The sequence below is a fragment of the Pipistrellus kuhlii genome, unplaced genomic scaffold (assembly GCF_014108245.1).
Source record: "Pipistrellus kuhlii isolate mPipKuh1 unplaced genomic scaffold, mPipKuh1.p scaffold_m20_p_11, whole genome shotgun sequence".
NCBI lineage: Eukaryota > Metazoa > Chordata > Mammalia > Chiroptera > Vespertilionidae > Pipistrellus > Pipistrellus kuhlii.
The window spans coordinates 41166808-41181062 of NW_023425416.1; the positions used below are offsets into that span (position 1 = coordinate 41166808).

The 14255-nt window shown below is 42.1% G+C and overlaps 1 pseudogene; it reads right to left on the bottom strand.

Annotated features, from left to right (window-relative positions):
* Positions 1-305: 305 nt before the first annotated feature.
* Positions 306-556, bottom strand: LOC118714987 (annotated as a pseudogene).
* Positions 557-14255: the final 13699 nt, after the last annotated feature.

Consider the following 14255-nt stretch of genomic DNA (forward strand, 5'->3'; position numbering starts at 1 on the left):
TGGGGTCCCCAGTGCACCAAAACCATTCTGGTTTCCCTGCAGGAGGAACTCTGTGTACCAAGCTCCATCATCCAGGCACCAAAGAATACTAGTTGTGCCTTACCACCCCACTCCCATCACACAGAAACAGTCTGGACAAGGTTCCTTTGGGCTCGATGGTTCTCAAACCATTAGATGCACCCAGATAAGTTCAAGCCCCCAGCAACTACCATAGGTTAGATGCCTGCTGGGCCCCCAGCAGACTGGAAGGGGAAAAAGGTTGGGTCTCCTTCCAGGTTTGGGGCACAGGGAGAGTCTTAATGGAGAATTTTTAATATTTTAATACAGATCAGTGTGTCAGATTTATGTCGGCTCCTTCACTGCCAAATCTGGGGGCAGGCACTGCTTCAGTTTCTCGGCCTTCTCTTGGTGATAACCAAGGTATACTAGTAAAGTATCTGCTGCATCGGACTTTAAACGTCACATCATCCTTATTTGTCTCTGTCTTGACAGATTTGGCCTCCTTTCTCCTGGCTGTGAGTAGGAAGACCTTGATTTCCTCAGTTTTTCAAGGCATGGTTATGAGGTGCAGAGACCTCACTGCTGGCACCTCCAATTATCCCCCTATTCTCTGTGCACAGCCCAAGAGGCACTTAACAGCCAGTCGCTTGTGAATTTAAAAGGTGAATGTTGACTACTTTGATCTCTGGTGGTTCTCTAAGCTCACCTCCACCCCTACTGCCCTCCTAACAGCAATAATGGCCATCTATCACATGACTCTGTTCAGTGAGTATAGTGTACGGTTCAGCATCCTGACAGATTTGGTGGGATTAGACGAAATCTACCCAGGAAGAAAATGCCATTTTCTACTTTCATAATAGACTTTTGAAGAAACCTATAATATTACTATCCTTCTTTATGAAAACCTGTACTGCAAAGGATGAAATGCTAAGCCAAAGCAGATCAATAAATATGACAGCATGGTTCATCTGAATTCTAGCTTTATCCAGGTCTTTCTTCAAAATAGATATTCATCTTCATTGTACACTGTTTTTCTACAAAGAAATGCTCAAGTGTTTACATTTTAGATTATGATCCAATCCCATAATCTCTTTTTAAAATATGGCTACAAGAACTAAATATGGCTGCAGATCTCCAGTGTCAACCTGATGTTTTCCAATTGTCATCCTTGGACCCTGGCCTGTGGTTTACCCCTCTGTCCAAGAACACATTCTATTTTTCCCATTTAAAATAATGAAATATAGATTCCCCCAATCTGAAAATATGCAGTCTCACACTTTTTCTGGAATGGATTTTATTCAGATGACCTAAACCCTTCCCAAATCTTTTCTCCCTCCCAGTCCTGCATTTCCTTCTAATTCCCAAGGGCTTTCATCAATTTTCCATTATGTCACATTTCTACTATTTGTCTAAGCATTACTATAATAGCTGGTTGTTCTTGCTTTTGTTCATATGTATATTTGTGGGCATCTATTTCCTTCCTAGACTGTGAACTCTCTGAAAACAGGAACCCATGTTTTTCAAGGCATTTGCTTTTATATCCGTATACCTAACAAATAGGCTAGCACATGATCTAGGTTCTACAATCATAGGTTTTCAGTTAACAAAACAAATAAATGTGGGTTTGCTCATAGGTAAGTACAGAGTGGATTTCTGAGCAGAACAGAGAATGTCAGGTCTATTTAAGATGGCTCACCCAAGCAGCATGAATGGCTTTGTGAGAATCGGGGATAAAGGGAATCATGCTAATGCAGAAGGTGAGAAGGAGCTAATGACAGATGTCACCTTCATCCAATTTTTGCCTGGAGCTCATCTTGTCCACAGCAATCACAGGAAGCTAGGTTTAACAGTTAGGAGTGCGGTCAAGGACCCAGAGCAGACTTAGTAGAATTAGAAATTAAATGAATTCTGAAGTTGAAGAATAAAGAATTAATGCTCTACTGCTACACTAAGAACGTCCTCAAGAAAAATAAGTTCCATTAATTTAAATAAACAAAAATATAGTTCAAAGGAGAAATTTTTTTCTTCCCACTCTCTATAAAAAGCTAATTGCTTGACACTGCTGTTGGTCAGTAATGTAAGATGTGATCATGGCATGCAGTTATTTTTAGGGCAAGTGTTTTCTTAGGGCTTACACCAGAAAACTTGGGCCTTTAAGTGAAATACTTAACAAATTACATTAGGCAACATTTCAAATAGACTCTTTTTTTATTTTTTTTATTTTTATCCCTTACCAGAGGGGAGGCAGGGGGGAGAAAGCTTGGACCTGGGCCTTCAAACCATAGTGATGTCCTATAGCACCCACATCCATCCGATTGAGTTCATCCTCTACCCAGCACTCAAAACTCACCCCCAAAAGTTTGTCGTGTTCAAAGGAGGTCTACAGTTTGCATATTTCTTGACTTAGTTAAGCAACCCGGATGCTTCTTCCCTGAAGTTCCGGTTTTTGATCTGTGATTTTTATTTTTGCCTTGGTTGACAAAAGATAGTACATCCTTTCTTGGCATTCTGCACCCCCAACTTAGTCACCAGAAGCAGATGGCCATGAACATGTGATCAAACTTATTTTTTTAATGATTTTTTTTCTTTACAAAGTTGATGTATCAATACATAAAAGCAGGCAGCCTGGTTTAAACAGTCTAAAATCATAAGCACTGCAAAAACTTCCTACAGATGAAGCGAAAACTCTGCTCTTGTGCACACCTGCCACCTCTACAGGCTCAGCGGCTTCACGCAGGCTGCACCAGTTCTCCCCACTTTGTTCACACTGCTCCTCAACTGGGGGCATCACTATTTCTTAGTCTGCCCTCATCCCCAACCAGCACTTCACACTGGTGGTTCGATGTGCACAGTTGATGAATTGGGACTTTGCGACTCAATGCATGGCCCCCACTCTGTTCTCTCTTCCTTTTACTACTCTCAGCTACATTGGTCGTGGTGTTCCAAGTTCTTCTTGATGCTGTTACCCACTTAGCTTAATCGAGTCCTTTGTTGATATATAATAAATAAGGTTTGGGTTTAACTGAGCTCAGCAAAAGGAAACGCGTGTTTGTTAAAGTTCTTTTGTTGCAAACAAAAGAAATATTGGTACAATGAGATGCACTCAAGCTCTCATCTTGGAGGGGGCTTCATTGTGAGAAGGGCAGTCTCAAAGGCCTGGATGACAGGAGATAGCAAGACCTCCATAGCCTCAGGAAGACAAAGAGCCTGGGGAATTACAAAAGTAGGAAGACTTGCCCTGGCCGGTTTGGCTCAGTGGATGGAGCTTCAGCCTGCGGACTGAAAGGTCACAGGTTCAATTCCAGCCAAGGGCACATGCCCAGGTTGTGGGGCGTGCAGGAGGCAGTAGGGGGCATGCAGGAGGCAGCTGATGGATGGTTCTCTCCCCTCATTGATGTTTCTAACTCTCTATCCCTCTTCTTTCCTCTCTGAAATCAATAAAGAAATATATTTTTACTGGCATTTTCTGCATTCTTTCTCCACAGAGCAGCTTCTACTTCTCAGAACCTGCAGGTTCAGCCAAGAGACAGACCCTCCTTTCAGCCTCAATTCCAAATGCCCTGGAGAGTGGCCAGTGTAGAACTGATATCTAGAATAACCATGTGGCCGGAATAACTATATATCAAACAGATATGGTATAAGTTCAATACCATGAACATATACCGGCTAAAGAACCAGGAAGTCATTCCTAGGAAAATGGGGAGTCACAATCTCATTGGCTGATCACACATCTCCAAAAGAGTCCACCAAAGAATAGCATCTTTAAAAAAAAAAAAAAAAAAAAAAAAAAAACCTCCAAAATATCTAAACACTTCCTGATCCCAGAGAAGGTGTACAGTAGCAAATTTGGGGGTTGGGGTGAAAAACTGAGGAATGCTTTAAGCCAGTGCTTTGTATTGCTCTGAAAGGAATGGCCTTCCCTATGCTTGTCATAGGGAAAATAATGGGGATTTGGGACGGCTTTCTAGTTCCTCTTGAAAGTTATTTTAATAATGTAAATGACTTGCCATTTAGTTTGAAATATTGTCATTTTCCACAGTGTCAAACAAATCCCTATTTTAATAGAAGTTCCCAAGTCCATTTAAAACCTAACAGATATGACTTACGAAAGTGTGTTGTTGGATTTTTATTTCCTTCAAATTTTAAAGAACTGAAGCATAATGAGCATATCTCAGTTTGTAAATGTACTAAAGATAATGTTTTTGAGATTATTTGCCTCCGGTAGTTCATTTCTTTCCTACATCCTTTTCACTCCAGGCAGTTAGGCAGTTCTAAGCTCACTGCCTCAGAGAAAGGATGAGCCCTGGCTGGAAGCTAAAACAATGAACTTTTCTGGCTTGGGCTTCCCAAATCCTAGGCCCTGTTTTGAGGGATGTGAGGACAGATGGAGCCCATCTTCAGCACAGACAGGAAAATTCCATGATTGAAAATAGGGGAGAAGTGGGAGGAGGTTGCTGAATAAACTAAGGTTTCTCAAGGAGTTAGAAAATTATTTTTGGCTAGGTAAAAGGGAGAAATCTAGGGGACAACTTAAATATTTGGAAAACAAAAAGCTCTCAAGACTGTGGCCTTGTACCCTTTTGTTCTGGTCAGAGCCCCCAGTAGGCAGCAGAATGTCAGATAGATTTGCAGGACCAGGGGATGTCACCTGCTCTCTGCTGCCTATGTGAATAGAACTGCCTAAGGTGCAGCACAACCTACACAATAATCTCCCATGTAACCACAGGCAGAGACCTGAGAAGAGTCATATGCATCTGGGCAGGCAGAAATTTGGTCACCTCTGGCCTTGGAGAGCCAACCATAGCACAGAAGCAGCAGAATGATTCTTATGCTCCAAAACATAGTGCATTAGGAGTAAAGCAAGCCACAGAAGTGACGTCTCAGCCGTCACTTACATGGACTGACTTCTGAAACAGAAGAACAATGAACATTTCAGTTCATGTCTGTGCAGAAAGGAAATGTGAACATGACAGGCATTCTGAGGCTAATAAAAAAAAAAAATGGGGGATGGGGCTCAATTGGGGAAAAGGGAGACCTATGTAAAACTTTATACAATTAAACAATTATTAAGCTGAGACCGGTTTGGCTCAGTTGATAGAGCATCGGTCTGTGGACTGAAAGGTCCCAGGTTTGATTCTGGTCAAAAGCATGTACCTTGGTTGCAGGCACATCTCCAGTGCGGGGTGTGCAGGAGGCAGCTGATCGATGTCTCTCTCTCATTGATGTTTCTAGCTCTCTATCCCTCTCTCTTCCTCTCTGTAAAAATCAATAATATATATGTATATTAAAAAAATAAATAAATAAATAAATATTTTTTAAAAATTCAACCAGTGAATGTCTTTCTTGGACTGTCTTCTTTTTTGTTGCTCTTGTCGATCCATATTATTGCTCTCTGTCTGCTGTACAGACAATGGAGAGTGAACTGGAAATGAAAGCAGAAACAGTTTTCTACTTCAGGATAGCAGTGAATGGGGAACTTTGGGGGGAAAATAATTAGTTGCAGATTCTAATGATACAATAAAGAGAAGCTTCTTTATCGCTTCCAACTTTCCCATTTTCTAAGATCTTCCTGATACCTTTTACCTCTCTGATAGTTCTCACTTCTAATATTTTTCCCAAATAAAAGGTGAGAGATCAGATCTTTCATTCATTTATTCAGCCAACATTGCTTAATGAATTTAGTATTGAAGAGCACAATTCACTTTGTTTCTTTAAGTATTTCCAAATTTTGTTAGTGATTATTTAATTGTTTTCCCCCCTCCAACTTGTTAAATAGAAAAATGCCAAACACAGAAAAGTTGCAAGAATAATCCAATGAACACTTAGGTTCATCTTCCTTGAGGTTCACCAATTAACTTTTATTGATTGGAATGTTGCTTATATTGTAATAGTAAATGGGGTCATAATAATGCCAGAGACGAAGCAAATGCCTCAGAGAAACCCAAGGGCTAGTCCAGCAATTCCAAATAAGAAGCAGACTGCAACCATTATCTCTGATTCCTTTGGCCAGTGGTAGAGCCCAGGGAACTGAATTGATAATGAACTCAGCAGGTGACTCTGCTATGAAGCCAGGTCTGAGGCTGCTGATCTAGCAGGAGAGAGAGAGAACAAAGAACAAGGAGCCATGTGTGAAGCTGAATTAAGGACATGAAAGTGTTCTGGGGAAACCGAGGATGTAGCAGGATTGGAAGGTTCAAGTGGGGCTAATTGAATTTCTCAAATGGAGCTGGATATGAGGGTCTGATGGCAGTCCTCAGCCCTGGTTCTGGAAACCTCCGTTTAACCACTCTCATGAGCTCCTCCTGTGGTAAGTGGAGTAATGACTGTGTATTGGCCACTTAAATTCTCATAGATAGCTCTTGGTAATTTCTAGACAATTAATCAAGAGACTTTCTCATTTGTAGAAAGGAGTTAATGTTTCCCTATTCATTGCACAGGATTGTGGTATGAGTCAAAGACAAGAAGGCTTATGGACATCCTTTGTTGTCTGGCAAGTGATTTATATACACAATAATTATTGATATTATCACCTGCAGTCAGCAGATCCATTTTCACATTCACACCATCCACATATGTCTGGGTGCTACTTCCCCCCCCCCCCCGCCCTCCCTTCCTCCTTTCCTCCCCCACCCCCACCCCCCCACCCCCCGCCGCCGCCTGCAGCTCTGTCACAGAATGTGTTGAAAAGCACAGAGTACATGCAAGGTTTTTATTAACCTCAGTTTCCTTGGACGGAGCTGGCAACCAATTGTCATGCAATAAACTCTTATTGACTAATTAATTGATAGGCCTTTCCCAATTACATTAATCTCCCCTAGAGATGAAATGGAGTTGTTTGACATATTTCTGGTCTTAGACCATTTCCCCCACTCAATATGGGATCTCACAGTAACAAGGAGGTATTGATTCTTTCCCAAAGAAGATATAAAACTTCCCTGAGTGACAGAACCCAAGGGGAATGGGCCTGGAATTTCCTTATTTCATAGGGAGGGGGCTGGAGCGCCTTGTAAACCACTGATTTGAGGACAGGATTGCCTCCTTGGCTTTGTTTCCTGGTTCTTCACATCCCTTCGTGTGGATAGAATAATTAGATTTGGTCCGATTATTTTCTTGAGCTGGGCAAGCTCTTCCCGATGACAGCTGCTGCTACTGCATCTTGCCCCACAGCGCTTCAGAGTAAACCTGTCATCAAAAACCCTGCGTGGAATCTCTAACTGGTTTACTTGACTTTTCTTTTGTTTCTTGTTAAGTATCCTCAGAAGGGGGGGACACACATTGGAAGCCCGCTGTGTGTAATTAAGAGATAATTGTAGTTGTCTGGGCATTTGGTGCTGCTATACCATTAGCTTATTTGCAAGCGATGCCTACATGTGGTGGAGATGACGATGGCGAAAATGAATGAAGAAATCATTTTTGAGGGATGAAATGTGTGACAATTTGAAAGAGCACTTTACCTTGTCTTGCTACGATAGGCTACATTTCAGGCTGATGTCTTTAAATGAAGCTTGAAGTTTTAAAATTTAAGCTGACTTGCTTTGGTGTCCAGGAGCGATCATCACATATTTTGCCCTCCTGTGAACAGCCTTGGAGATTCTATTTATACCATACCTTTCCTTCTTCGTGGATGTGTAATACAATCTTTAGACAAGTGAATATGATGAAATGCATCCTAGGACAGTGAGTAATGATTCTCAATGAATTTTGGAGCAAGCCTATTCAATTTCATTAACATTAGTTAGATGAAGAAATTGTCTGGTATTATCCTGGGTGTGACGTGTCTCTATTCTCCTATATGATGAATGCCTGTGAGTTATTTATGGGAAAGAAATTAATAAAACAATATACTGAAAGCATTATTCATCTCGCTGAATAGCGGATGAATAAGTCAAAGAAGAAAAGTCAAAATCTGGAAAGTTGCTTCAAGTTAAATAATGCACACCGATTCCCGTTTCATTATTGTTTTCTCCAGTGAATTTTCTGTCATTTCTCTTTGGATTGGGCTCTTCCTAATGAGGTTTATACGGGTCTGGAAGGGACCAAAACTCTGCCACTCTGAAGCTGCTTTCTGGGATTAATGATTTTAAGTTACTTATTAAGAAACAAACAGAATGAACCTTTGACCCTCTCCCCTTTCCTGGCCAAAAGATTCAGACAGAGAAACCTGCTTCAGGAAGGAGAGTTTAGGATGGGAATAGAGAGCTTCGGGCTGGGGTCTGCTAGCGGGATACCTCCTGTGTCCCATTGTTTCTGAGTCACCTAGCAAGGATTCTCCTCTCTTATGTTAAGCTTCTCCTCAACTACTGATAAATCACCCCTCTCACTTCTGAAATCTAATACCCCATTCCCCACCTTTCCTCCGTTGTCTAAAAAGTTTTATATATCCAACGTTGCCTTACTGTCTTGAGAATTTTCATGGATTTATCACATGTCTATATGAGTTCCCCGTGCACATGTATTAAACTTTGATTTTTCTCCTGTTAATCTGTTAATTTGGTTATCAGCCCAGCCAGAAGAACTTAGAAGGTGGGAGGGAAAGTATTAATATTTTTTTTAGCGCCCCGTCTTTAGCCAGTTCTACATGGTAAGTCTGAGCCGTGCTTGCAGCTATATACTCCCTCCTCCACCCCCCACCAGGTGCATTTGGTGAAATTGTGTTGTTGTCTAATGGAATCGTGCATATTTGTTACGATCATCTCACTTAGGCCTTTTATTTTTTCCTAATTGAACGTATATCACTTGGGCTCTTGACATTGGTATGTTGGCGGTGATGAAGAGGCTCAGCAACCTCAGTTCTTGAATTATGGTTAAGAAAGAATTCAGAGACGAGACTGAAACTATCAGAGAAGGTTTATTTAGAAAGTCACGGAGGTAGAAGATGTGATTCATAGAAGAAATGGGCTTAGGAAAGACTAAAGACTGGGCCCTTGGAGCTCAGAAGAGGGAAGAGTAAAAGTAACACACCTGGGAAGGAAGAAATGGAGGATGGGCCAGGCTCCTCAAAAGGCTTCTGTCCTAAGGGCTTTTAAGGGCCTAGTGTTTAGGAGAGGCTCTCAACAGAATATCCAGCAGCTTCCCAGGTGTGTCCCTCCAGGGATGCGATCTCCAAGGATTGCTTAGCACCAGGGCAGGGGGTCATTAGTCAGTGCAGCTGATTCAGCCATGTGGCTGTCTGGTTCTAGGGCTTTCTTGGGCCTGGAGCTGAAACACAACTGAGGCCTTGATATATTAGATGCAGGTCAGAACCTCACTGTCCCAGGGGCTTAATGCTTAAGGGCTATCCTTTGGCTCTCTTGTTGCCCCCTCTCCTACTTCTTCTTTTTTTTTTCTCTTTAAACAATGGATTTATTCTTTTTTATTTATATTTTTTAAAATATATTTTATTGATTTTTTACAGAGAGAAAGGGAGAGAGATAGAGAGCTAGAAATGTCGATGAGAGAGAAACATCAACCAGCTGCCTCTTGCACACCCTCTACCGGGGATGTGCCCACAACCAATGTACCTGCCCCTGACTAGAATGGAACCTGGGACCTTTCAGTCTGCAGACCAATGCTCTACCACTGAGCCAAACCAGTTTCGGCGGATTTATTCTTTTTTAAAAAATATATGTTTTATTGATTTTTTACAGAGAGGAAGAGAGAGGGATAGAGAGTTAGAAACATAGATGAAAGAGAATCAATCAGCTGCTTCTTGCACACTCCCTACTGAGGATATGCCTGAAACCAAGGTACATGTCCTTGACCAGAATTGAACCTGGGACCTTTCAGTCCACAGGCGACGCTCCATCCACTGAGCCAAACCGGTTTCGTTTGCCCCCAACTTCTTAAGAGGGATCTAATCTGCATGACTAGTAACATGCCAGGGGAGGAAAGGTCAGAGGAGGGTCCAAACCACATGACCAACGATATGAAAAGTCAGAGGATCTAAACTACATGACCAGTGATAGGCTATGGAAGAAAAGGTTAGCCTGTGGGTTGAAGATCCTTGTTTTCCCTGTTTTGCCCATTGCTAGGCATCGGGGCTTTCCGTCTGGTGACCTTCTGTACCTAACCCATCGTCCTTGCTCTGTTCATGTCTGTCTAACTGCTACATACTAATGGAGGAAGGTAAAAAATTGACAGTATACCTAGGAAGAAATTTAGTTGTCATTGAACACAATCTCCTAAACAGTGCTCATCTGAGTAGGATATTGTATTTTTTTTAGGTTTTAGTGATGACTGAAAGTGAGTTAGCACTTAACTTAAAAAAAATAATAATAATAAGGCATGGCTTCATTTGCTCTCTTGCAGTAACTATACCCTTCACTATGATAATGGCTACCATAAATAGCATAATCTTAGAATTGTCATTATTATCAAATATTTATCAAGTCCTTCTTCGTTGCATGCATAGGTTATAGAGATTTATAGAGTTGATTAAACAGCCAGTGTTCTCAATAGTTTATAATCTAAAGACAGAGATGATTCAGAAGAACATAAAAGATACTATTTTCTTGATGCAGGAAACTCTGAGAAAGGGAGATGAACCTATAAAGGGTGTGTTCAGCCCTGACCGGTTTGGCTCAGTGGACAGAGCGTCAGCCTGCAGACTGAAGGGTCCCATGTTCGATTCCGGTCAAGGTCATATGCCTTGGTTGCGGGCACATCCCCAGTAGGGGGTGTGCAAGAGGCAGCTGATCAATGTTTCTCTCTCATCGATGCTTCCAGCTCTCTATCCCTTGCCCTTCCTCTCTGTAAATAATCAATAAAATATATTTACAAAAAAAAGGGGGGGGGGGTTGTTCATCAGCATATACTGTTGTGGGCCACAGGGCTCCCTCCTGCTGGGGACCCACTGAGCACCTGTAAAAGAACACAGCTCAGCATTGTCCCTTCTCCCAAAGGGATGAGGAAATGTGGACATTTACCCTTCAACTCCTGTCCCTGCAGGGTTGAGGGTTGTTATTGGGGCATTTAATCCCAGGCCCTGTGGGCATTCTCCTCACCCAGGCCCAGTACAATCCCTCTGACAGAGAGGAGCTGGAGGAAGCTTCCTGTCAGTAGGAATTCTCCACTGAAGCGAGCAGGTGACCTCTGTGGGGCCAAGGGGAGGTGACGGGGGTATTTATAACATCTGCTCCATCCCCTTTTCCATTTGGATAAAAAGTTAGTTCTTGGCCCAAAGCCATCAGCAGAATACCTCGGATTTAAACATTTTTACCACTATTTTAAGGCACTCTATACCTCCCTTGTACTAAAAATTATGTAGTGTTTAATTTAGTCTTAAATCACCTATCCTGATTTTGAATAGCCTAAAAATTAGCACCCATATCTGGATCATCTTTTATCACAAGTGTGGTACACTGGTATTTTCTTTCTTGTCATTTTTTTTTTTCTTATAGGACAATGTGTACCTAAGAAAAGAAAATTATTCATCTTATATAAGAAGACAATTATCTCCAAAGAATCAAAGTGAAACTATGCTAACCAAAATAGTAGATACTTCGGTGTCACTAAGCGATTGCATATTGTATTTCTGGGGTTATATTCATGCCAAATGGGCTCAATCAAACTCAATTTTAAAAGACTGAGTTCAAGAAAATCTATTTTTAGAGATTGTCTTCATGACAGAGAACAGCCAGTTTGACGGTGTCTCCCAATTTCTTAAAAGGTTGTGTGGGTGACCTAAGGATTCTGACGCTTATTTTAAAATGCATCTTTATTGTTGAAAGTATTACAGACATCCCCTCTTTTCCTCTATAGCCCTCTCCACCCTGCACCCCCAAGCCTTTCCTGCACTATTGTCTGAGTTCATGGGTTATGCACAGAAATTCTTTGGCTAATTTCTTCCTCCCCACCTTCTGCATTTTATTTTATTTTATTTTATTTTATTTTATTTTATTTTATTTTATTTTATTTTTCTTCTGAGAGCCATATCTTTTATTTTTCTATTTTTTTATTTCATTTTTTATTAAGGTATTATATGTGTACATATCTTACCAATTCCCCCACCACGCCCCCAACTCCCATACATGCCCTCCCTCCCCAGAGTTTTTCGTCCATTAGTTATGCTTTTATGCATGCATATAAGTCTTTCGGTGGATCTCTTATCTCCCCCATATCTCCCTACCCTCCCCACTGTAATTTGACAGTCTGTTGCTTTACTGTCTCTGTATCTATCTTTTTGTTCATCAGTTTATAATGTTCCTTATTATTCTGCATTTTAAACGGGCAGAGGCAAGTCAGGATGGGGGCAACTCCGGCCAACAGGGATCATCATCACGCCCTTCTGGGAACGAGGCGGCGCAAAGGGGCAGAGCGTAAATGAATACAAGCAAACACACATGGTGGCCTTTCGCAGGCCCTTAAAGGGAAAGACTGCTTTTCATTAGAGTCAGCGCATGTGAAAGAGATAGAAAGGAGAAGGAGCAAATCAGGACAAGGGTTCCAGTAAGAAACACAAGGAGCCTTAAAACTGAGGAATTTAAGAAAGTGAGAAGTGGGTTATTTATAAAAGTGTGGGCAGGATTAGGGAAACCCCAATCGAGAGTGTCATCTTCAGGGCTAGTATCAGCAGGGAGGAGGTTCAGAGCCTGAAAGGGCAGGGAGTAAGAGAAGTTGCCAAGTAATCAGAGAGGAAGCTGTGAGGACAAGGCCCCCTGGCAGGATAGGTGTCCGTGTGTCAGCACTGGTGACCCCACAAAGAGGATGCCAGGGCAAGAACTATCCCAACCTCACCTGACAGTCCTTGCCAAGGAATAGCCCCAACCAGAAGCCAGAGGGTAGGGACCATGTGGATGTCACCCATCCAGGTCAGCCACCAGGAGCAGAGGGCCTGGTGGATAGTGAATCTGAGAGCAGAGGGGGACATCCAGCGCCTTGCTAATTCATGTGCAAGCTAGGAAGCTAGCCACGGGAGATCTCTAAGCCCTGCCCTTTCTGAACTGTCCTGGCACCGACCAGAGAGAAAGCAAGTAGAAGTTCACCATCTCATTAGGCAGTAAGGTGTCCCCTACTATCGGGCGTGAGAAACAGGGTACTCAGTCACTCCAACGGCAGAGACTCTAAAATGTCAGGCTCCCATTTATAATCCCAAAGAGGACGTTTAGCTCTCCGGGTGCCATTAATCTGTGACAGGCGCAGAGAGACGAGTCCCCGTAATCATAAATTAGCGGCATCCCCACTGCCTACCTGGACATTTGTAGGATTTGACCTTGAGCTTCCGAAGCTTTAGGGGTCCCCATGGTGCGGCCTGGCGTAATTGCATTAGACTGGTAGCAACTGCTTATTATGCCCTGGGGGAGATGAATGATGTTCTGTAATAGGGCTCTGCCTCAAGTTAAATACATTTTTTAAAAATGCATGTAAAGTGAAACACACCCAGAGTTCTCCCTTTTCTGAGACTTGGTGCTCACGGCTTCCCAGTTGTGGGGAGATGGGCAGTAGTGGACTCAGAAGGTCCCTTCCTCATCTCGGGTGGTTTTGTGGCAGCATTTCTCACCGTGGCTTCAGAAAACCTTGGATGTTTGTGCTTGGAGGCAGCAGGTATTGCTAAGCCTCAGAGAGCCGGTGAAACTTGGACTGTGAAGGCAATTTCCCTAGCTTGAGAGGCACTCTCTGTGAGATAAGAAATTGAGCACTCCTTTCTCTTCTGCCATATGGCGCTGCAGCATCATTTAAATTCAAAAAGCCAAATTTCATAGCCTGAGAATTGCAGTTGGTAACACTCCTAATCACTTTCCTGATAGAAGTAGGTACGGAGAAGCATAATAATTTAAGTGAAAACCATGCTTTGAGAATCTGATAGGGAAACGTCCAAATTTAATGTTTATCCTCTTTAAAAAATAAAAAAAAAGTATATTTTTTTTTATCCATTTCAGACAGGAAGGGAGAGAAAGAGAGGGATAGAAATATCAACGATGAGAGAGAATCATTGATTGATTGCCTTCTGCACTCCCCTTATTGGGGATCCAGCCTGCAACCCAATAGGTGCCCTGACCAGGAATCGAACCAAGACCTCCTGGTTCATTGGTCGATGCTCAACCACTGAGCCACACTGGCTGGGATATTTTTTTATCTTCTGATTCTAAGGAAAGACCCTGAAGAAGATGCCTAGGGTACGGCTAGGCAAATTGATGCTATTAGCAAAGTTTCTTTTTAAAAAGGCTGTGCTGATGACCAGCTGTTTGGAACTCTTTAAAATGAGACCTTTTTTAAAAAAGAAAAATAAATAAATAAAATAAAATGAGACCTTTTATGACAGAATTTTTAGAACAACA